The 22,155-nt window shown below is 48.5% G+C and overlaps 1 protein-coding gene across 3 annotated transcripts in view; it reads right to left on the bottom strand.

Moving 5' to 3' along the window:
- IL11RA (interleukin 11 receptor subunit alpha) overlaps positions 1-22,155 on the bottom strand; it is a 147,056-nt gene that overhangs the window by 38,731 nt on the left and 86,170 nt on the right. The gene's annotated exons all lie outside the window — the stretch shown is intronic.

Raw genomic sequence — 22,155 nt, forward strand, 5'->3', positions numbered from 1 at the left:
CAGGCCAATTGGAGGCTCCCTCCTTTGCCAGCTGCTTTCTCCCTTCATGAACGCCAGGAGGGGGTGTGGGGGCTGAGCTGGAGGAAGCTAGACCTGCCACGGAGATCAGGATTAGACCCCAAACTCCTTCTTCCAGCAGTGCCATGGTGTTCACACAGCGGCAGTGGCAAAAGAGAGAGGGATCGAGTCTGGCTGTGGTTTCCGGGGCAGGCTGGGTGCAGAGGGACCCAACTGCAAAAGAAGAGGAGTTCAGGGATATTTTTTAAAAGTATTGTTGTGAGTTGTGTGCCTTTGCTTGTCCATTTGTATTGTGTTATTTAACGCACCGTGAATTGCTGTCATTTTTATTGATTACGGTCTAGAAATTATTTATTGTAATTGTGAAGAGTGGATTTCTGTTTAACTATTATTTGCTGATATTTAATTTTATTGTGTGCTGTTATATTCTAAGGGGTTATTGAATGTTACTTTATTTGATATACCATATTTTTCGCTCCATAAGACGCACCAGGCCACAAGACGCACCGAGTTTTTGGAGGAGGAAAACAAGAAAAAAAATATTCTGAATCTCAGAAGCCAGAACAGCAAGAGGGACCACTGCACAGTGAAAGCAGCGACCCCTATTGCTGTTCTGGCTTCTGGGATAGCTGCGCAGCCTGCATTCGCTCCATAAGACGCACACACATTTCCCCTTACTTTTTAGGAGGAAAAAAGTGAGTCTTATAAGCAAAAAATACGGTAAGTTGTTTATTTCAAAACTACGTTTTTCTTATGACATTTTTGCATTGGGTTACCTTGGTGTGATCTTTGTTGTTCCTTCAGCTTGTGTGTTGTCTTGTAAACAGTCATACATTGGATCCCGAATGCCTTGCAAGTTGAACGTTTTGGCTCCCGAACGCCGAAAGCCCAGAAGTGACTATTCCGGTTTGTAGACACTCTTTTGAACCCGGATATCTGACGGGGCTTCCGATTGGCTGCAGGAGTTTCCTGCAGCCAATCAGAAGCCGCGTTTTGGTTTCCGAACGTTTTGAAAGTCGCATGGACTTCCAGAATGGATTCCGTTTAACTTCCATGGTCCGACTGTACAGCCATGTACAAAAGTGGTATACAAATCAAAAATGAAATGAAGTGAAGTGAGATGGCCACAGCAGACCACCCTCTTGTTTGTAACCTGGGCCAAATGCCTCAAGGTCCCCATAGCAGGAGGAAACTGCAAGATCAGTTGAGAGCAAAGGCCTCCTTTGCAAGCAACTCTGTCCTTTCAAGGCCGCGGCGCCTATAGGATGGTTTATGGAGCCTTCAGATCTCTGGGCATCTTCCTGTGCCCATGAGCTGCTCTGGCAGGACGGAAAACACCAGTGTTTAGTCTGTGTCCGTCATTGTCACTCTGTTTGTTTATCGCCGCTCACTGTGGCTTGAGCGGCAAGGATGGCTTGTTTTTCCACCCTGTGCTCTTTGATTTCCTCTCCCGAGGGCAGGTTCGAAACCTCACAGGCCGTCCCACAAGAAGTCGCCGCCACCATCGTTCTGGGCAGCCGCATCTGTGCCGAGCAATCCAACCTGGGGGGCGGCTTTCAAAAGGAGAGGCAGAAGGGGAAATCTTTGGTGGTGTTCAAAGAGAGAAGGCAAAACTGGAGAGCAAACTGGATTCTCCTTCCCAGCACACAATGCAAAGCTGGAAAAATGAGCATTGCTTCACCATTGGGGATTCCACAGTCATTGTCGCCGCACATCAGCTCACTTATTCGTTTATTTCCCTTTCCTACGGACTCTTCCCACATGCCACACCGCTCAGATCCTACCCTATACGGCCCTTTTGGAATAAGCAACTGATTTGAAGGCATCAAATAGTTCTTTGACCCTGCCAAGACTTTGTCGCAAAGAATCAGACCTTGTAGGGGAGAAGAGTCCCTTGGAACGAGGGCAGAATGCAGTTTCTATTTGGGTAGCTTTTAAAGCTTTCAGGGCAGTGTAAATCACAGGGCTGGCTGGCTTGGTTGTTTTCTTACACAGCCGGCATTTGGCGGCTAAATGACCATGGAACTCAGCGCCACATGATGTGGTTGGGCAGAGGCCAGAGGTCTGGCAAGCTTCCCTGAGGAACTGAGGCAGGCAAGTGTTTCCAGATGAACAGCCCCTGCCAGGAACAGGGGCTCACAGAACCCCGATGTGGGGGAGAGAGAGAAGAGAAGCTTTTGAGCTGAAGCTAATCTACTGAGGGGGCTCGTTTGCATTACATAACTGAACTGCCTTTGAGGTGGTTTGACTGTCAGCACAAGAATCTTGCAAACAATGGCACCTTTGTGAGGGCGCTGAGAATTCAAAGTGACAATCCTTAAGGTGCTTCAGCTGTGGGCCTGAGCTTGAAACAGGTTACAGAATCACAGAACTGGGTTCCCATGAAGTCATCTAGTCCAACCCCCTCTTTCACGGTTGAAGAGATCTTACGGTTAGAAAGTTCTTCCTGACGTTTAGTCAGAATCTCATTCTATGAAATACCTGAAGATGGCTATCGTATCTCCCAGCTAAACATACCCAACTCCCTCCACTGTTCCTCATAAGGCTTGGTTTCCAGACCGTTGTGTAATGATCTGTGGAACTCCCTCCTGCAGGGTGGCTTTAGAAGAGGCTTGTTATATAGTGCTTAAAATTGTATAAAAACATATTTAAAATGGAAGGAAAAACACCAGGAAGAACTTTCTGATGGGAAGAGCCATTGGAACAGATACCCTGGGGAGGTGGTGGACTCTTTGGAGGTTTTTAAGCAGAGGTTGGGTGGCTGTTTGTCAGGGATGCTTTAGCTGAGATTCCTGCACTGTGGCGGAGGTGGGGGTGGACTGGATGACCCTGCGGGGTCCCTTTCAACTCTACGATTCTATGGTTCTGCGATGCAGGCGGTCCAGGCCTGGGAAAGCTAAGGAAACAAGGTAAGCAATGGTACCAAGCAGTGGTGTTTGTTGAGAATCGTCCCCTTTCACACCATCCTACCCTGCTTGTAATTGCTTTAAAAATTGATTTGTTAACAAAAAGAATACAAATAGAACAAACAGGAAAGAATCAACAACAAAATCAAGGGGGGAAATAACATCTCTAATTTAAAACATACAAAAAGTTAGAATGTGAAAAACACATTAAAATTACCTCAGCTTCCTAAACACCTGGGCTGGCTTGCCTGGCACCGAAAAAAGTTCAGCGAAGGTGGCCGCTTGATCTCAAGAGGCAGGGAGTTCCATCATTACAAAGAATAAAGCTTCCATATAGTCTTATATGAGCCAGACCTTTGCAGATGCTGTTGGCCCTGAGGGAGCATGCATGTGCCTCAAATACCTATGAGGAATAAAAATTACGTCCCCCCTTTCCTCTTGCAGGCAGCATGGACTGGCACGGAAGATGAGAGCCATTGTTTTAACAGCCAGCTCCAACACCCTCTCCCCCCCCCCCCGCTTGCACATATGCTGTTCAGACTCACACGTAAACAGCGGGGCCATAAATCCTTCGCTTTCCACATGCTTTCTCCATTAAAGCACACGAGAAACCCATTGCGCTCCAGCCCTCGCCCAATAAATGAAAAACTACCTCGTCAGCCATGACATTAGCTAGCCATATTTTTGCCCTTGACTCTTGGCTCTGAAAGGAACATATCTGCGTCCTCTGGACTTGTGAAATTTGATTTCTTTGCTGGTTTTTGTGTGTGCGCACGTGTGTGTTAAAAGTAAAATTCGAAAAACATCCCACTCCAAGAGCAAGTGAGAGAGGCAGTGGCAACAGACTGCAAAAGAGGGTTCAGAGGGAGCCACAAATGGATGCACACAACACCGATGGTCACAGAAAGGGCACACTAAAAGTCTCCAGCCCCTGGTTTCATAGGTCATGCACCAGATCACCAGATCAGGCTCCACAAACGTGGACAGGAAGGGAGAGGACCAGATATTCAACCCCAGGAGACGGAGGGGTTTGAGTGGCTGCCGGCACAAATCCTTGGGTCCCGACTCTCTTGCATGTGCTTTATGCAATTCGTAACAAAATACATATTTCATGTTCAATGCACACACAGCTCTGAATGGCTTGAAAATCTGTGGCATGAACCGAGCATTTCTGACTTAGACAGTATGGCAGGTCATATGATTATGCGCAGAGGCATTGGCATGTTTTCGTAAACGAAACCCTGCGGATATGACAAACAGTTGTGCGATGCACACTGCATTGTGCTACACATACAAGTTTAGAGAGCGTGGTTAGCTCAGCAACTACCGTGTGGGCGATTATGCTATTGATATGAGTCATTAGGCTCTTAATATTCTCAACAGGTACGACTATTATCATGTTTATTATTAACATAAAAATGAGATCACACATTATTAAATATCCCATGTAAATTAAGCAGTCGATCTGTGAGCACTTAAAAGAGGATGCTGTGATCACATCCTTCATTAAGGGCTCACAGACCAACTGTTGAATGATCTGTTCTAGGACCTTTTCTGGTACTGATGTCAGGCTCACCTGTCGGTAGTTACCTGGGTCTCCCCTCCTGTGCCCATGCCAACACACCTTGCCAGCATTGACCCACAACTGAGGGGGTGGGAGTGGCTCTCTTTAGCTTCCCATTTTAAAAAACTGCTGCTTAGCAACGCAAGGTGCTAAGTGGGGGTCCTACTTGAAGTCTGAAAGGTGTCCCCGATTAAATCAGGTGATCTATTTTTGAGGAGGGGTGGCAGTTCAAAAATATTTTTAATACAGTGGTACCTCGGGTTACAGGGACACGGGTGGTGCTGTGGGTTAAACCACAGAGCCTAGGACTTGCTGATCAGAAGGTTGGCGGTTCAAATCCCCGCCTAGCAGTTCGAAAGCATGTCAAAGTGCAAGTAGATAACTAGGTACCACTCTGGTGGGAAGGTAAATGGCGTTTCCGTGCGCTGCTCTGGTTCGCCAGAAGCGGCTTAGTCATGCTGGCCACATGACCCGGAAGCTGAACGCTGGCTCCCTTGGCTAATAAAGCGAGATAAGCGCAGCAACCCCAGAGTCTGTCACGACTGGACCTAATGGTCAGGGGTCCCTTTACCTTTACCTTTACCTCGGGTTACATATGCTTCAGGTTACAGACTCCGCTAACCCAGAAATAGTACCTCGGGTTAAGAACTTTGCTTCAAAATGAGAACAAAAATCGTGTTCCGGCGGTGCAGCAGCAGCGGGAGGCCCCATTAGCTAAAGTGGTGCTTCAGGTTAAGAACAGTTTTAGGTTAAGAATGGACCTCCGGAATGAATTACCGGTAAGTACTTAACCCGAGGTACCACTGTACACCTTTTGCAGACAGTTCCAAAAGGCAACAGGCAAACAAAGACTTCTAAGGAAGAAGAGGGGCGATGACAAGAGATGAAGAATCAAGGAAAGTGAGACAGCTTGGTTCCAAAGCGGCTTTGCTAAAGAATCAAGTCTTAAGAGGGGATTTAGAAGAAAGGGGAGGTGAGTAATTCAAGGAGCAATGCCTGAATGATTCAAATATTCCATCCTTAGCCTTGAGGACTGGGCACTTGACTTTCTATTCCAAGCAACCTGAGCTCCTAAGCATTTGTCTCTTTTAAAACACAGGTGCACTGGAATTCTGGAATTCGCAATCACCGTCCAATGGTGGTGCCGCGCAACACAAGAATAACGCCCATCATTGGCTGCATTCCCTCCCCACAAGGCATCTCCTGGGTCCTCCTAACCCCTTTTGTTCTTCTCTAATCAGCTTGCTGCCCTATTCAGCAAGAACTGTAGGCAAACAAAGCCGTGGGGGCTGGGCTGGGGAGGCTGTTCTGGTGCCAGCCTCGGCCTCCCTCCCTTTGCCACCACAGAGGCTGCCACTCAGCAAAGCCCGGTTTCATAACTCAAGCAAACCACAATTGCCAGGCGAGATTGCTGTGGCTCTCTGGCTTTCCCTGGGGGGACAAAGGCTCTGCAAACCAGGAGTTGGGTAAACTGGCATAGCTCCTGTTTTGCGGTACCCCCCCCCCTTTCACCGCACAGCCCACTAGGAACTTCTCTGTTTCAGTGTGGGGCATATCCGGAACAAGGCCCGCGGCTGAGAGAAAATGCTGTGCTTTTGAGAAAGCTTTGCATCATCGGAAGTTCCTGGAGGGCTGGGATGCGAGAAGATAAGAGCAAACAGGACTCCGCTTCTCCGAAGGACACCGCATGAGCTTCCAAGCTCCTAATTCATCTGCCGTTGCTGCGTCTGCAAGTAGACAACTTTATAGACTGAGCTCAACTTCCCGCTCCGAGTGAGAGTAATGTCTGGAGCAAGGCCCCTTTCCATGACAAACCTGCCACGAATCCGGCGACTCCGAACTTCCATCCCGTTTAGGAGCAAGTGGTCGCCAAATGTGCCTTAGAGTTCACAAGACACTGATCTGGGAGAACGCTGATGTTTTCATCTGCGCCATGGGTTACGCACCGCAAGATCAGAGCCCTGCAGTCTGATGAAGTAACAAGCCACAATTTATGAATGGCATAAACAACAAATGTTTGCGGGTTATGAATTACCAACAGAGGAGCTAATTCCAAACACATTCGTGCTCAGGCGACTTTGAAGTCAATGGCAGTTCAAAGAGAGCAAGTGTATTTACTAAGCGGGATCAAGGGGATCAATGAGAATCAAAGTAAACGCATTCCTGGGAAAGAAAGACATTTCGAGAGCACATGGCTGGGTGGTGGGGAGGATACTTCTTCCATTCAGAGCCAAGATAATCCCCATTGTATGGAGGAATGCTACTCAAGTGCAGAAGAGGTCCGTAGTACTATAGCAAAGCATATACTTGACATCTTTCCGCAGGGAATGCAAGACGGAGCTGTTCCACCAGGCCTTTGGCCACGGCACAGTCTGACCCCCTCCTTTTGGTAATCCTCACAGAACTCTAGCCCAATGGTTGCCATGAATTTAATTTGATTTTAGAATGAATTGATTTTAGAATGCTGTGTTAATTTTATTGTTGTTAGCAGCTCTGAGCCTGACTTCGGCTGGGGAGGGCAGGATATAAACAAATTATTATTATTATTATTATTATTATTATTATTATTATTATTATTATTATTAATACCCCGCCCATCTGGCTGGGCTTCCCCAGCCACTCTGGGCGGCTTCCAAAAGAATATTAAAATACTATAATACATCAAACATTAAAAGCTTCCCTAAACAGGGCTGCCTTCAGAGGTCTTCTAAAAGCCTGGTAGTTGTTGTTCTCTTTGACATATGGTGGTAGGGCATTTCACAGGGCGGGCGCCACTACCGAGAAGGCCCTCTGCCTGGTTCCCTGTAACTTGGCTTCTTGCAGTGAGGGAACCGCCAGAAGGCCCTCGGAGCTGGACCTCAGTGTCCGGGCAGAACAATGGGGGTGGAGACGCTCCTTCAGATATACTGGACCAAGGCTGTTTAGGGCTTTAAAGATCAGCACCAACACTTTGAATTGTGCTCAGAAACATACTGGGAGCCAATGTAGGTCTTTCAAGACCGGTGTTATGTGGTCTCTGCGGCCGCTCCCAGTCACCAGTCTAGCTGCCTGCTCAAGGTCCCTGAAAAAAAGATAAGCTTGCGGGATCAGCCCAAATGCCAACCTAGTCTGGCATCCTGTTCTCACAGGGGCCAAACTGCGTGATTTGGCAAAAAAGTTTCCAGTAGCTGGTATTCAGAAGGGGCATCACTTGGGGCAGAGTGTCTGCCTTGCAAAAAGGTCCCAGGTTCAATGGTAAAAAAGGTAAAGGTAAAGGACTCCTGCATGGTTAAGTCCAGTCAAAGGTGGCTATGGGATTGTGGTGCTCATCTCGCTTTTTAGGCCGAGGGAGTTGGCATTTGTCTGCAGACAGCTTTTCCAGGTCATGGGGCCAGCAGGACTAAACCACTTCTAGCGCAATGGGACACCATGACGGAAGCCAGAGCGCACAGAAACGCCGTTTACCTTCCCGCCACAGCAGTACCTATTTATCTACTTGCACTGGTGTGCTTTCAAACTGCTAGGTTGTCCAGAGCTGGACTGTGGCAAGAGAGCTCCATGCTCCCAGCCCATGCGCATTCATCTGAAGTGTTCCAGAAAACATCTTTTCTTTTTCTTTTCTGGGTCAGACAAAGGAATGAACTTCCGCACATCAAGCATAATTAAATTGATGGAACGCTGTGTCACAAGAGGCGGTGACAGCCATTAGCTCAGATGGCTGTAAAGAGGAATTAAGACAAATTCATGGAGGCGCAGGGGGACTGCCTGCCATTGGCATGAGTCACGATGCCGAACATCCGGAGCGTCTTAGAGAGAGGCAGCGGGGGCCACCGACTGCCAGCAAGACGGGAAAGAGGGCTGTTGCCTTCACATCCCGCTGGGGGACATCTTGGGAAGCTGGATGCTGCAATGGGCGGCCCTGTGGCCTCATCCAGCAGACCAGGCTCTCAGGATCGGGTTAGGATAGCTGAGAAAAGGTTTGGCTGAAGAAGCAGGCATGGGAAGAGACATGGAGGCTATGCATGAGACATTGCACTCATGCATCAACCCCCAAACAGAGAACATGGGTTTGTGTAAAATGCGCATGTGCTAATTTAAATGTGCAGGTGCAAATAGCTGGTGGAATCTCTTTCCTTGGAAGTTTCTAAGCAGAAGATGTGCAGTGGTACCTCTGGTTGTGAACGAGATCCATTCCGTAGGCCCGTTTGCAACATGAAAAGAATGCAACCCGCAGCGGCGCATCTGCGCATGCACAGGTTGCTATTCGCCGCTTCTGCGCATGCACGTGATGCCATTTTGCACTTCTGCACATGTGTGAGCAGCAAAACCTGGAAGTAACCCTTTCTGGTACTTTTGGGTCGCCGTGGGATGTAACCTGAAAGAACGTAACATGAAGCAGACGTAACATGAGGTATGACTGTACAGTGGTACCTCCGGTTGCAGACGGGATCCATTCCAGAGGTCCGGCGAATCCCAAGGTTTTTGCAACTGGAGAGACACATGTGTGTGGTGGAAGAGCACTTCTGCACATGCGCATGCGCAGCAAAAACCCAGAAATATACTTCCGGGTTTGCTGCTTACATATCCCAAAGTTTACATAACTGGAGGTACGACTGTATGGCCCTGTATTATGGATGATCTAGCTGAGATTCCTGCATTGCAGGGGGTTTGACTGGATGACCTTTGGAGTCCCTTCCTACTGTACAATTCAATGAGTCTATGAATTTGAACAGAAAGACATCTCTCCGGCTGGCCCTCCATACCTCCAACTCAATATGGGTTGTGAATCTTCCCATGTCTGTTTTAACTCCCAATTGTTCCAGCCATAACTCTCCTCCAGCTATTGCTGCCACAAGCTTTCTCCTGCCTAAATTCGGAGTTCCACCATGCGGCCAATGTAGCCCTCCTACTTGGATCTTCAAAGTGGAGGGAATCTCTGGATTTAGGAAGGAGAAAACGGAGGACGGTACTATTTGGAGGAGAGCGAAACAAAATTCTTACCATGAATTTCTAGTCCAAGAGACTCCTGGAGGACGGCCCTTTACTCCTGGGATTGTTCCGATTAATAAAATTGATTATACAAGGTGGGAGGGGAAGAAAAGCTAGGGGGCTCTCCTGCTTGTGAGCTCCACTCCCTGCTCTCCCCACCCTCTCGTATAATACATTTCATTAATGAAAACAATCCCAGGAGTAAAGGGCTGTCCTTCAGGAGGCTCTGGGAAACGTGGGATGCATGAGGAGGAATTAACAGAGGGCACCAGGACTTCACATCAGATGGGGCTCTATACGTTTGCCGTGGTTCTCAACCTGTGGGTCCCCATATGTTTGTCGGACTACAACTCCCATCATCCCTGAGCTCTGGCCTTGCTAGCTAGGGATGATGGGAGTTGTAGTTCAACAACTTCTGGGGACCCACAGGTTGAGAAAGGTTGTGTTAGAGGTTTATGTAGCTCTGCTCATGCCCAGGACACAACAAATAGGAAAATCGGGTCCTGCCTTCGAAGTCCATCGGAGGTTGCCCTTTTCATGCACCTAAAGGGGTAAGGATGTGAAAAGAGAAAAATTCAGCTGGAGAGAGATTGTGTCGGGGACGGAAGGCCATAAAGGGGAATTTGGGGGCCAGGTGAGGGCAAAGGAGGCCTCACACAGACCCCAGAAACCTTTGCGGCTGCCACCATAAGCCAAGTTGGCACGGCTGTCTGGGCACACTGGGCAAAGATGCTGACGCTAGTTCAGTGCAGCAGAATTTTGGGGGTTGGGGGTAGCAGAGGAAGAGGACCGAGGGGGAAAGTCTCCTCTCACCTGCCTCCTTCTCTCTCAGCCCCCAAGACCTCAGAACAAGGAAGGACTTTGCTGCCAGCCCAGCTGTTTTCCCTTCTGCTTTAATCTCTCCGTGACTTACGGCCAGGAGCGAGGCTGGAGTGATTAAGGGCTGGCAAAGCAAGCCACATACACAGTCCCAGTGCCAATGAATACTTAGCAGGGGCACAGTTATGAAAGCCCGATGCAGCGCGCCGAGCCAAGGCCTCGGGATAAGGCAGCCTCTTCTCCAGAGCCCAGAATGCCCTGCAACAAACTTGCCCGCTGCCCAAAGGCAAAATAAAGAACTGTTCCCACCCGATTCCTCCCCAGGGGGCAACTGGCCAGGCGGCAGACCCTAACTCACAGCTGCCTCTTTGGACTGGGCTGGGCAAATGGGTCCCCAGTAAGATAAGAACATAAGAAAAGCATTTTTCAATTACATCTCAGAGTGTTCCATTTTCTCCTGCATTCTTCTATACAAAGAAACCAAACATTTAAAAAGCAGAGAAATTGCAGCACCACTTTTAACGGCAGCACAGATAGCCATAGCGAGAAATGGGAAAACTCTGAATTCTCTAGATATAGACCAGTGGGATAGCACTGTCTGGCAAACAGCCTTATAGCAGAAATTAAGTGTCCTGGGAACAAAAAAACCCCCATCTTGCATGGTTTCATTGTATCTAAATTAAAATGAAGCACATGGCAAGGAGGTTCATGGCACAGTTTGGCTAGTATAGACCAGAGGTATTAAAAAACATATTAGGTATTATTTTTATTATATCCCATCATTTCCAGCCTACAAAGACGTTAATGCAATAAGTGAAATGCCACAACATTAATAGTGCATTATGATTTGGTATTAGTACACTGTTGATTCCAAAATCTGAAAAGAGACATTTTTCCCCATTGAGCTCTTAGATGCTAATGACTTTCATTTACTTTAGTTTTTGCATGCCTGAGAATCTTTATTTATTTTCCTTTTGGTGTTTGTTAATATTTTGAAATTCAATAAGATCTGAACAGATCAGAACAGAGCAGCAGAAGGCTGAAACGAAAGACATGAAATGACTTTGCTTCGCAGTCTCCTTACAACCCAGAAGATGAAGGCCGTCCCGGGACTTGTTAATTTTCCAAAAACACATGCAATGGCCAAGAGTAACGGCCATGAGGATGCGACTGTCGGCTTCGACACATGCCATGTGCGGGGATGAGTGCATCGCTGAGCCTGACCATCTTGCCCTGAGAAACCACGCAGTCAAGCCGCGTCCCGGCCAAACAAAAATGCCTTTGATTCCTCCTCTGCCGCGCACTTGAACCCTGTGACCCGTGGTGCTCACTGAGCAAGCCCCCCTGGGGAACACAGAGGCCCCCAGTCAGCAGCTGAAAGCTTCTGGTAGCACAAACAGGGTTGCGCAGGGGAAATATTTGCTGGGGAAGCAGAGGCCTTCCCGGCCTCCGTTTGGGGGAAATTCCTTGCTGTTCCTAATCAAGAGCAAAGCACTCCTTCATTCACACATTACAGCTTTGAGTGCACACTTTGGATTCTCCTTCACTTTACATCTCCAAACTGGTTTCTTCAAGACGGAATTACTGCGATGTGCTCTATGCGGGGTTTCCCTTGTGCATAGTATGCAGGATGAGACCCTATCTGCCCATGGACTGCCTCGCCAGAGTGGTGCATGCTCTGGTTATTTCTCACTTGGACTACTGCAATGTGCTCTGTGTGGGGCTCTCTTTGAAGGCGACCCAGAAACTGCAATTAATCCAGAATGCTGCAGCCAGACTGGTGACTGGGAGTGGCCACCGAGACCACATAACACCAGTCCTAAAAGACCTACATTGGCTCCCAGTACATTTCCGAGCACAATTCAAAGTGTTGGTGCTGACCTTTAAAGCCCTAAACGGCTTCAGTCCAGTATACCTGAAGGAGCATCCTCATCGTTAAGCCCGGACACTGAGGTCCAGCTCCGAGGGCCTTCTGGCGGTTCCCTCCCTGCGAATAGCCAAATTACAGGGAACTAGGCAGAGGGCCTTCTCGGTAGTGGCACCCGCCCTGTGGAACGCCCTCCCACCAGATGTCAAAGAGAACAACCACCAGACTTTTAGAAGACATCTGAAGGCAGCCCTGTTTAGGGAAGCTTTTAATATTTGGTGCATTACTGTATTTTAATATTTTGTTGGAAGCTGCCCAAAGTGGCTGGGGAAGCTCAGCTAGATGGGCGGGGTATAAATAAATAAATAAATAAATAAATAAATAAATAAATAAATGAAGCCGGAAGCTTCAGTGGGTGCAGGATGCTGCAGCACAATTGCTGGCAGGAGTGAGGCCTTGCCAGCATATGGCACCTGAGCTCAGAGATCTGCACCGGCTGCTGATCTGCTACTAAGCCAAGTTCAAGGTGTTTACTATTAGTAAATAAAGCCCTTTAACAACTCCGGACCACTTTACCTGTGTGATCACCTGTTCCCATACGCACCCACTCAACCACTTCAATCTGCAGAACTGGCCCTGTACGGGGGCCGCATAATTTCCGTTCCGCATTGGCAAGAACTCAATCTCACTTTTGCCTATTGATATCAGGCAGGAATCAGCATTGCCTGCTAAAATTTTTTGTTGTTCTTTAGACAAACCTACTCAATAGTTTAGAAAGTGGATGTTTAGAAAGATAGTGTGAGTTTTGATCCATTTTTAGTCTATTGTTATTTTAACTTTCTGAAAGCCTTGCATTATTGTTGCTAACCCTTCTTCCTCATAACGTTTCTGTTTTATCTTTTTTTCTAAACCGCTTGAGGTTCTTGTGATTTAGCACTCAAGTGGTATACAAATTTTATGAAATGGGATAAATAAAATGTGATTTGTAGGGGAAGCAAACGTGATTTGGCACAAACAGGCCGTCGTGTTTGCTACACTTGCCAGAGTCTTAACTGGGAACAGTTTCAGCCACTCCGCTCCTGCACCACCTATTTTGCTCACCCTCTCTCCTGCCTCGGGGCAATTTGCCCTATTTCCTGGCTCCCTTCTCTTTCTATACCCCTTACAGAGACTGTTTGGGAGCAGTTTCCCCCCTCTGGGTGCCTTTCCATCTATTGTACGACCGCTATGCTCCTCTCGCATTCCGTACAGCAATGGGAACACAACCCTGGTGCTACGATGTTGGGATGAGAAATGGCAAATAAGACACGGCGTGATAGGTGTTTGTAAAATTATTGACGGCACAGGGGGAAAAGGGGGCATCAAAGGAAGTTGAATGTTGGAAGATTTACAGCAGACAAAAGAAAGGGCTTATTCCTGCACCACACACAAACTGTGGAACTCCCTGCCACAACAGGCAGCAATGTCCACCAACTTGGAGGGCTTTAAAAGAGGATTAGATAAATGCATGGGGGAGGGAGCTACCTATGGCTGTTAACCATGATGGCTTTTCTCTACCTGCAGTCAGAGGGTGGTTGCTGGAAACTGTGGGAGGGGTGAAGGATCTGGTGCTGAAGTTTTGCTTGTGGGTCTCCTATTGAGGGTGAAAGAGGAGAGCGCAAAATATGGTCTGAAGCTCAACATCATAAAAACGAAGATCATGGCCACTGGTCCCATCACCTCCTGGCAAATAGAAGGGGAAGAAATGGAGGCAGTGAGAGATTTTAATTTCTTGGGCTCCATGATCACTGCAGATGGTGACAGCAGTCACGAAATTAAAAGATGCCTGTTTCTTGGGAGAAAAGCAATGACAAACCTAGACAGCATCTTAAAAAGCAGAGACATCACCTTACCAACAAAGGTCCATATAGTTAAAGCTATGGTTTTCCCAGTAGTGATGTATGGAAGAGCTGGACCATAAAGAAGGCTGATTGCCAAAGAATGGATGCTTTTGAATTCTGGTGCTGGAGGAGACTCTTGAGAGTCCCATGGACTGCAATAAGATCCAACCAATCCATTCTGAAGGAAATCAGCCCTGAGTGCTCACTGGAAGGACAGATCCTGAAGCTGAGGCTCCAAGACTTTGGCCGCCTCATGAGAAGAGAAGACTCCCTGGAAAAGACCCTGATGTTGGGAAAGATGGAGGGCACAAGGAGAAGGGGATGACGAAGGATGAGATGGTGGGACAGTGTTCTCGAAGCTCCCAGCATGAGGGAGGCAGTGGAAGACAGGAGTGCCTGGCGTGCTCTGCTCCAGGGGGTCACGAAGAGTCGGACACGACTAAACGACTCAACAACAACAACTCCTAGAGGCATCTGGTGGCCACGGTGAGAGCAGGATGTTGGCCTAGATGGGACACTGGCCTGATCCAGCACAGGCTCTTCTATTCGCACCCATAAGTCAGAGAGATCTGACCCCCTTCTTCCAGGGAAGCAGCCCTAGAAGGTCTTTGCCCCTGGCTCTGTTTCCCCTGCAGTGTGACGGATGGGATGCTTGTCAGCTCAGTGCCCTGCCATGTTTGGATGATGGGGAAGGGGGGGGTATAGAGAAGATGGAGAGGAGAAGCTGGCACACAGCAGACGGGGGTTCCTGGGGTAGTGCTGGGGCTGAGCCCACTTTCCATGGCAGCTGGCACACTGGCCGCAGTGTGGGATCCTTGATCCAAGCCAAGCCGGGACGAGTGCACAATGCTGGGGGGGCCACTGAGTGCCCCCTGCCGAATGCCACCTTGGTGGTCCACGAACCACAGAGCAGGCATCCTGCTGCTGGGAAAGGAAGAGGGGAGATGACAAAACTTGGCAGTCCTTAATGCCCCCCCCCCCGCTATGCTACTTGTTGATGTCAGAGATGTCTTCGGAGACTCAACAGCACCGGGCAGAATTAAGTGGGACAAGCCCAGTCTCCTCCCAGTCTCAGGAGCGAAGGGGGCTTCCAAGTGGCCTGTTTATCCAGCCCTTCTTCCCAGTTTGTTTGCAGACTGATCAAGTGGTGTTGGCTATCTAATGACCCTTCGTTCTGATCTGTTTGAGGGTGTTGCAGGAAACGCCCCCCAATCATTCAGTTTGTACAAACACCACACACACACACACTCACACACGACATACGTGACGCTTCTGTTCTAAATTCATAGAAAATCACCCGTACATCGGATCTGTAGCATTCCACTTTTATTTTACACTATGAAGGAAGGACTATCAAGGGGGAGATACTTGACACAAGACAGCCAGCATGAGCCCTGTCCAGTTGGCATGCCAACCTTGATCATTGCTACACAGATCATTGCACTCACAAAGGAACTGCATATGGGAGTGGACAGTGATCAGCTCTTCCCTCTGGAAACAGGAAACCGCAAATGCCCCTTTGTCACCTGGAAAGTACTCATGGGGAGGGGGAAGGGAGGAACCGGCCAAGGGACAAGACACTCAGGTTACCACCACAACCCCTCCCTCAACCCCTCCTTTTTGTGATGTGTCAGTGATGTAGTTGTGATGTAGTCTTAGGGGTGTAGCATGGGGGATTAGTAGCTAATAAAAGTTGGGGTCTCCTTTTGTTCAGGGATTCCATCTTGCTTCATCTTGCAGTGAGTGGGAGTCTGGTCGCGACAGTCTCAATAAAGACCAAGCCTACTGGCTGCTGTTTTGCTGCAATTGTCCTGGTTGGTGTCTTTGTTTTTTGTCCAAGGCAGCCCTCGGATTTCGCCGTTAACGAGGGGAAGTTAGATGAGGTTGCATCGGAGCAAAGCCACTCCGCACTATGGTTTCAAATTGGACGGAGGAATGTGTATTGCATTGCAAGGGGTTGGACTAGATGACTCTAAAGGTCCCTTGCAATTCTATGCTTCATCTAGGCTGCTGGTTGGTTCTTACTGGAGGGCCAGCAAATTGCCTGCTGGCCAGTTATCAGGTGAACACAAACAGCTGAAAGAGAGTCACTTTGGGCGTAGATTGCAAAGGTAAACAGTGCCCAAGGAAAAGGGAGGGTCAGAGCTGTGCTCAGGAAGGAAGAATCCATCCCAGCACAGGGCTGCAAGGCTCACCTGGCCCTTGAAGCAGCCAGAAGGAGCCTGTGACCTCTGCGCTGCTCCTTTCATTGGCTTGTGGGACAGGAAGGTTCTTGGGAATCAGCTGGCCAAGCTGAGAGCAGCCGCAGGTGCCAGCAGCAATAGGCGGGATGTGAAAACTGGGGTTTTGCACATGCAAATATCTGCCTGGGCACCCCCAACCCCGCAGGACCCAGAATTGGCCTCCACAGCCAGTCACAGACTCACTGTTAAGACCAGGGGTCAGCAAACGTTTTCAGCAGGGGGCCGGTCTACTGTTCCTCAGACCTTGTGGGGAGGGGAATTTGGGGAGAAAAAATTCCTTTGGGAAAAATTCCTGTGCCCCACAAATAACCCACAGATGCATTTTAAAGAAAATCACACATTCTACTCATGTAAAAATACCAGGGCAGGCCCCACAAATAACCCAGAGATGCATTTTAGATAAAAGGACACATTCTACTCATGTAAAAACACGCTGATTCCTGGACCGTCTGTGGGCTGGATCTAGAAGGTGATTGGGCCGGATCCGGCCCCTGGGCCTTAGTTTGCCTACCCATGGTTAAGACCGTGTTCATGGAAGACAATCTTACTTGGCTACGAGGGATCGCCAAAGAAGAAGACGACATGATGGGGAGAGAGCCTTCTTGGTAGCAGCACCCAGCTGATCCACTGCTCTTCTCTAGGGACGTTCACCTGGCACCCAAGCTGTCAGGTTTGCAGCAACAGGCAGAAAGACCTTTTCAATTTCCCCAAGGCTCTTTAAGAACATTTAACAATGAGTTGATTGGGTATTATGCTGGTTTCGTCTGCTGTTTTTAATTTCTGTCTGTTATATTGCTCTTATATTATATTTTATTGCATGAATTATATTTTTATGGCATGTATTTTATTGTACGCAATCCACCATAGTAAAATGTATTTGAGCCGAGGGATAAAAACCTACCAAACTTTAAACCTGAAATGTGAATGGCGTAGAGCAGGCACGTCCAACAGGTAGATCCCTGGACGTCTGGGGTAGATCACTGGCTCCCCCCAAAGAAGCTAAAAAAAAAAAGCCTTGCACTCCCCAAAAGTGGGGCTTTCCTCCACCCTATAAAAGCTCAATAACTTTGACCTGAACCCCCAAAAAACACAGTCAACAACTTGAACCCCCCAAAAGAAGGTAGATCACTCTGCCAGTTTTTAACTCTGTGAGTAGATCGCAGTCTCTTGGGAGTTGGCCACCCCTGGCATAGAGGTTTGGGAGCAAGCCAAGGAGGGAGGACTGGGCTTTCTTGCACTCCTGAGTTCTGGGCGTGAAGAAGGAAGCCAGGAGGCTCACAGGGCAGCTGTCTCAGAGTCAGCATCAGAAACTCAGGTTATGGTCACCACAACAGAATGCCTATTGGCCCGGGGGTTGGACTAGTTGACCCTGGGGGTCCCTTTCCAATACTACAATTCTACGATTCAATGATCTCAGCTACAATGCTCTTACAGCTACATATTCACTTGTCCCAGTACACAAGAAGGAGAAGCACACACAGTGGAAATGGCATTAACTGTGGACTAAGGTAGATTTTGAAACCGTGGTCACCGATACGGTGTGCAGAAATCTCCACGTAGTTGCAATTGGACTCGCGCCAGAAGCAAAACACACCTGGCGCCTGGAAAACCTCAAGCATTGCTCACAGTCCCAAAGATGAAGGGAGCCTCCCGTAAGATAGTGCTTCCCTAATAATAATAATAAATTTTATTTATACCCCGCCCTCCCCAGCCAAGACCGGGCTCAGGGTGGCTAACAACCAACAATAAAAGCAATTTAAAAAGATTAGAATACAACATTAATACATTAGGATGCAGACTCTTCACAGGAGGAGAAAGGAAAAAGAAAGAGGGGGAGGGACTCAAACTGATTCTAAGCCAAAGGCCAGGCGGAACAACTCTGTCTTACAGGCCCTGCGTAAAGAAATCAGATCCTGCAGGGCCCTGGTCTCATGAGGCAGAGCGTTCCACCAGGCCGGGGCCAGTATTGAAAAGGCCCTGGCCCTGGTTGAGGCTAATCTGACTTCCTTAGGGACCGGGACCTCTAGGGTGTTGCCATTTATGTCCTCCATCCATACTCATTCCACTCTGCTAAGTATTATTTACTTATATATCGAAATCTACATAGTACTTAATTGTAGTAAGAGACAAATACCGTATTTTTTGCACCATAACACTCACTTTTTTCCTCCTAAAAAGCAAGGGGAAATGTCTGTGCGTGTTATGGATAGAATGCCTACGGGTGGCATGCCTACGGATTTTCCTCCTCTAAAAACTACGTGCGTGTTATGGTCGGGTGCGTGTTATAGAGTGAAAAATACGGTAACTTAGATTTCAGCACAAGAGCAACTCAGAAACTGGCATTCAGAAGCATCGCTGCTTCTGACTGTGGAGAGGAGTGGCTAGCAGCCATCGGAAGCCCTCTCCTCCTCCGTGAATTTGCTTAATCCTCTTTAAAAGCCATCCAAGTCGCTGGCCATCACTGCCTCCTGTGGGAGGGAGTCCCACAGGTTAACTCTGCACTGCGTGAAGAAGGGTTTCCTTTTATGTGTTCATTACAAAACCTCAAAGGGGTTTACAATGCAAAATGAAATACTGAATTGACCAACAAAAGGCAAGGACAGCTATTCAAAGAAACATTCAAAACAAATTAAACTGCAAAAAATGAAGACACATGTCTGCATAGCATGTGTCTTGGTTGTTAGGGATGCATTGCAGAGGGTTGGACTAGATGACCACTGGGTTCCCTTCCATCCCTACAATTCTATGATTTAGTGCAGTGGGGGGAGAGGGCGACCCATCCAAAACTCCCCCCACTGAAAAAGCCCCCTTTCTGCTCCCCCCCCAGATTCTCCAGGAAGACTGGTTGGCACAAGCCCACCATGTGTTCCAGGCTCCATCCCTTCTCTGCCCCCCCCCCCCAGCCCACCGAGCTTGGAGTGGACAGAGGGTGCTCTTGCCACGATGGTTCCATGAACTGAATCCCGCCAAGCACAACAAACAGCCTGTTCTTTAGCTCATGGACTACTTCCATGCTGCTGGCATTTTATAGGGGCTTTAATTGCATTGCGTTATAATTGTGCAGCAGCCTCAGGACCTGGTCAGGCTTTAAAGAGCAAAGAGGCGCAAGGGAGAGAAAGTGGGGCCAGCTTGTTTCCAGCCAGCCAGCCTCCCCCCAGGAGCCTGCCAAGGACTATGGGCAGCGTAGAGTGCCCAAAACAGAGGGGCGGGGAGCAAAGAGGCTGCCTAAAACCACCGGGACTCCATCCCAGGACAGCCAGCGGAGCAGAAAAGGCACTCAGCACGTTCTCAAATGCATTCTCTGAGGGACAGGGCCCAGCAGCAGCGGGGGAACGAGAAGTTAAGAACATAACAGCGTAAGAGGAGGTTGCTGGATCCGGCCAAAAAGCCCTTCTAGTCCAGCAGAGAGATCACCTTGCTGACAAAGGTCCGTATAGTTCAAGCTATGGTTTTCCCAGTAGTAATGTATGGAAGTGAGAGCTGGACCATAAAGAAGGCTGATCGCCAAAGAATGGATGCTTTTGAATTCTGGTGCTGGAGGAGACTCTGGAGAGTCCCATGGACTGCAAGAAGATCTGACCTCTCCATTCTGAAGGAAATCAGCCCCGAGTGCTCACTGGAAGGACAGATCCTGAAGCTGAGGCTCCAAGACTTTGGCCACCTCATGAGAAGAGAAGACTCCCTGGAAAAGACCCTGATGTTGGGAAAGATGGAGGGCACAAGGAGAAGGGGACGACAGAGGACTAGATGGTGGGACAGTGTTCTCGAAGCTACCAGCATGAGGGAGGCAGTGGAAGACAGGAGGGCCTGGCGTGCTCTGGTCCAGGGGGTCACGAAGAGTTGGACACGACTAAATGACTAAACAACGAAAGTCCAGCACCCTGTTCTCACAGTAGCCCAGCAGAAACCTTTATGAAACCCGCAAGCAGGATTTGACCACAAGACCCTCTCCCCTCCTGTGGTTTCCAATAACTGGCCTTGAGAAGCACTATTTCCTCTAACAGAGGAGGCAGAGTAGAGCCATTGACAGCCTTCTCCTGCTCCATGAATTTGTCCAATCCTCTTTTACAGACATCCAAGTTGGTGACTTCCTGTGGATGGGAGTTCCAAAGTTCCACCATGCGCTGCGTGAAGAAGGACTTTCTTTTATCTTTCCTGATTCTCCCGACGTCCAGCTTCTTTGGAGGTCCACAACTTCTAGTGATATGAGAGAGGGAGGGAAACTGGTCCCTATCCGCTCTCTCCATGCCAGGCACCAATTAAAAAAATTCAATCCTGCTTCCTCTCCATCGTCTTTTCTCTAAACTAAAAGGTTCCAAAACGCTTTCAACTTCCCTTGTCACTGCATCCCGTTTATCATTTTGCTTGGCCTTTTCTGAATGTTTTCCAACTCTGCAATACCCTTTCTGAGGCCAGGCAATCAGAACTGTATTAATGGCATATAATTTTGAAGGTTGGAACTCCCTGCCTATTGATATCAGGCAGACGCCTTCCCCGTATTCTTTTCGGTGCCTGCCAAAAACATCCTGGTTTAGGCAAGCATACCCAGATGCTTAGCAATGCTGTTGTGGGTTTCATCCGTTTTGGTATTTTAACTATTTATATGTTTCAAAGTACGGCTGCAAATCTTTCTTGATCTTATTGTTTTATCTTTTTCCAAATTGCTTTGGTTTTTTTTTTTTACAATCAAGCAGCGCATACATTTTATGAAATAGATAAAGTAAATAAATAAGTTGCATGCACATGTTCCAGAGGGCTCACATGCGCACATCGATTAAGCCTCCCACCCTCAGCGCTCGATCCAAGCCTGAGCCACAGAAGGGTCCATGTTATGCCTGGGGTTTGGAGAATTTCCCTGGCCTCCCACCGCACAAGTCCCCTCCAAGCTCTCGCTGAGCTGCCATGCTTCAAACTGCGGTTTCTCCTGGCGAAACCCGACCCGACTCTCTCTTTCCAGAGACAAAGCAGGGCAAGAGCTCCAGTTCCAGGCCAAGAGGCTCGGTTTGGCTTCTGGAGCTGAAAGAGGGAGCGTAAAGTCTGTTTGAAAGAGATGGCAGGCAGGCAGGCAGGATGGGGACCCCATGATGGGCCTTGGACTAAGGGCAGAGTCTGCACAGTTACTATTTTATTTATTTATTGCATTTATTTGTTGTTGTTGAGACGTTTAGTCATGTCCGACTCTTCATGACCCCCTGGACCAGAGCACGCCAGGCCCTCCTGTCTTCCACTGCCTCCCGCAGTTTGGTCAAACTCATGTTCGTAGCTTCGAGAACACTGTCCCACCATCTCGTCCTCTGTCGTCCCCTTCTCCTTGCGCCCTCCATCTTTCCCAACATCAGGGTCTTTTCCAGGGAGTCTTCTCTTCTCATGAGGTGGCCAAAGTCTTGGAGCCTCAGCTTCAGGATCTGTCCTTCCAGTGAGCACTCAGGGCTGATTTCCTTAAGAATGGAGAGGTTTGATCTTCTTGCAGTCCATGGGACTCTCAAGAGTCTCCTCCAGCACCAGAATTCAAAAGCATCCATTCTTTGGCGATCAGCCTTCTTGATGGTCCAGCTCTCACTTCCATACATCACTACTGGGAAAACCAGAGCTTTTACTATACGGACCTTTGTTGGCAACAACCCTGTGCGGGTGGTTAGACTTGAGGGGCAGTGACTGCCCTCCACAAGATCACCCAGTGAGCATCACGTGGCCAAGCAGGGTTTGGAACCCGGGTCTCTCCCAGGTCCCGGCCCAACACTTAAACCATTATACCACACTGTCTGCGTGAGAAAAGGGACAAGGCACTGGAGAAGACCCCGTCAGCCAGACTTTCTTCCGAGCTGATTGACAGGGTGTTCTGCTCGCGTACAGAACTGAACAGTTTTTATAGGGATGGCAATGTTATCGC

The sequence above is a fragment of the Podarcis vaucheri genome (genome assembly GCF_965113315.1).
Source record: "Podarcis vaucheri genome assembly, chromosome: 11".
Classification (NCBI taxonomy): Eukaryota; Metazoa; Chordata; class Lepidosauria; order Squamata; family Lacertidae; genus Podarcis; species Podarcis vaucheri.